The sequence below is a fragment of the Mytilus edulis genome, chromosome 6, assembly GCF_963676685.1.
Source record: "Mytilus edulis chromosome 6, xbMytEdul2.2, whole genome shotgun sequence".
NCBI lineage: Eukaryota > Metazoa > Mollusca > Bivalvia > Mytilida > Mytilidae > Mytilus > Mytilus edulis.
The window spans coordinates 70532370-70535675 of record NC_092349.1 but is presented as its reverse complement, the minus strand read 5'-3'; positions in this window follow the sequence as shown (position 1 = coordinate 70535675).

Sequence of the window (3306 nt, the reverse complement as noted above, 5' to 3'; positions counted from 1 at the left end):
ATAGCTGTTTTCTAGCCAAAATGAAAGAAACCATGACAAGCAAACCTACATTACAAGACAAACAGACAAATAATAATACACAGAACACAACATAGAAAACTAAATATTGAGCAACACGAACCCCACCAAAACTGGGGTGATCTTATGTTCTCCAGTAGAATAGCCGAGATCCTGGTCCTCATGTGGCACCCGTCGGGTTGATGTTAGTCAAACCCGGTAATAAATCTTTTTTAGTAGGTCACATTCCTGGAAAGGGGACTGGATTGTAGTTACACTTTAGGAAAGAAGCCGTTATTATCAGTGAAATATACAACATGAGAGGCTCTAAATTTCACGAAGTAATAATAAAACATTAAGATTAGACATATATTTTGTTTGGCAACAACTGACAATGATCTTGACTTTGAGCAAACACATGAAAATATGGGACGGATAAGTCATTTTTGTTTTGTTTTGTAATTTGTTATAATATCCAAATACTAGTATTTGGAAGTATCATGCAAAGGTTCAAATAAGATATTATACACAGCTACTTTTGCATATGTCCTTTGTAAGACTATAAATTTGAAGTACTGAAAACGTATCGAAATAGTGTAGTACTTTTCCTTCTTTAAAATTAGTGTACCTTTTCAGTAGCATTATTTCATAGTACTGGATTTGTACTTCAAGTTTAAATTTGATTTTTATTACATTTTCGGTTAAACATTTTTCGTAGACAGGTTCTTTTATATTATTACACTTTCAGTAAAAATTTTCATCAAGTTAGTGATAAATATTTATTTTACTTTCGTAGTACTACTATACGGAGGTACAAAAGGGGAGTTCAAATTTGGAGTAAAAATCTAGTACTGTAAAATTATGGTACTAAAATATAGTAAAAAAGTTTGAAAATACAAAATCACTACTATATACTTTTTAATTGAACTTATAGTACTAAAAACGTACACGTGCAAAACACTGTATAAATAAAAATGCTGATATAAAATTATTTCATAATCATAATAGATTTCAGAACTGACGACAAGATCAAGTACATTAAGCAACATACTTCAACATTTAAATATGTTTTAAAGTATTATGAGATAGATAGATAAGAGCAATAATTTATCTGTGTTGGAGGTACGTACTTATATAAATCGACATTTTAATCATCAATTCCATTAGAAATCATCTTATAACAAGTACAAGCCCTTGCAGTTGTCAGCGAATGATAATATGTATTAACATATTTCAATGTTTTGTAAGGGTTATTGTATGTAATTTTGGACCTTGATGACATTAGTGTTATTCTATTGTAAAATATGTTTATACTTATCTATAATAATTATCAAGTCTCTTCTATCCCTTTTTTATTTTCCTCTTGTAATTCCTTTTCTTTTTATTTGTCGACTTTTTGACATTATTATAATTATATCTTATTGCTATGTCTCATATTTGTCCTTTCTTATATTTTCCACGTGTAATTATGATATTTTAATTATTTTCTTATTATCATAGAATATTATCAAATATGTTTATACTTATTTCTTGTTATGATTCTTCTTTTTTCTTTTCTTTTTATATTTGTCGTCTTGCAATAGTTGACCTTTTGACAACATTATAATCATATATCATAACTATGTCTCATGTTTGTCCTTTTTTATATTTTCCACGTGTAATCCGAATCTTTTAATCATTTTCTTATATTATAATAGAACATTATGAAATATGTTTATACTTGTCTCTTATTCAAACTCTCCTTTTTCCTTTTTTATATTCGTCTTCTTGTAATAGTTATAATCATAATTATATTTTTATCATGTCTCATATTTTTCTTACTTATATTTTTCACGTGTAATCCTGATCTTTTAATTATTTTAGTCTTATTATAATAGAACATTATAAAATATGTTTATACTTATCAATATTAAAGTACATGTTTTCTTTTCCCTTTTTTATATTTTCTTCATTCTTTTGTTTGATTTCATGTTTTTTGTATTTATATGTATTCATTACTTGACCACATGTTTGTCCCTGTAATTCCAAAGTAGGACAATGATGCAGCAGAACAACACAAGAACAAACTACACAAAACAATAAACAAACAAGAATGTGTCCAAAGTACACGGATGCCCCACTCGCATTATCATTTTCCATGTTCAATGGACCGTGAAATTGGGTAAAAAATCTGATTTGGCCTTAACAGTAAATTGATCAACCAAAAGGGAACATGCATACTAAGTTTCAAGTTGATTGGACTTTAACTTCATTGAAAACTACCTTGACCAAAAACTTTAACCTGAAACTCACACTTTTAATTTCTATGTTCAGTGGACCATGAAAATGGGGTCAAAAGATTAATTTTGTTTTAAAATAAGAAAGATCATATCATAAGGAACATGTGTACTAAGTTTCAAGTTGATTGGACTTTAGCTTCTTCAAAAACTACCTTGACCAAAAACTTTAACCTGAAATGGGACGGACGGACGAACAGACGGACGGACGAACGGACGGACGGACGAACGGACGCACAGACCAGAAAACATAATGCCCCTCTACTATCGTAGGTGGGGCATAAAAATAAGATTCAAGGAAAAAAATTCACTATAAAATAGATTCGGAAATATATTATATTAATATCTTTAAAATATAAATTGCTCATAATTACCTCCCTTTGATAAATTATGCAAATTTGGTCTACCTTTGTGAAACATTTTATAATTATAGTCGGGTATATATTGATTGTGAGTAACTTACATAGTAGTTAATGAGACTCTATTTCACACGATTCTGTTAAATATAGTACAGCAAATATATATCGGTATATACTATCCGCATAACAGAGATAGATTTTCACTCCTCTGGAAAAAATCAACCTGTGAAATACCATGCCTGGAAAATAATTACCAGGACAAATTATCCTCAGGATAAAATATCACAGAGGAAGAAATAAACCGTTACATATATGTAACAAATGTTAGGATATGAGGATAACATCCAATTATTTCCGATGAAGTATGCGTGGTCTTTTATTAAGGATAATTTAGTTCATGTAATCAAACAAGATGGATAAATCGCAGAAAAGAGTTCTCGATTTTTTTTTTGTAAAAAGATTACGTCGTAGGCTACGGCAAGTGCAGAGGACGATGCACAGATCCTCGGACATGTTTCATACATATTCTTCATACAAATATTTATGGATAGTAGGTTGGGTTAGCTGCACTGACAACTGAGCTTTGAATATTTATGAAGTGTTATTTTATAAACAAAGAAACCAGTACTCCTGCTTTTGAATTTCGTGCAACCAAATTTGCAACTTTAGTTTCA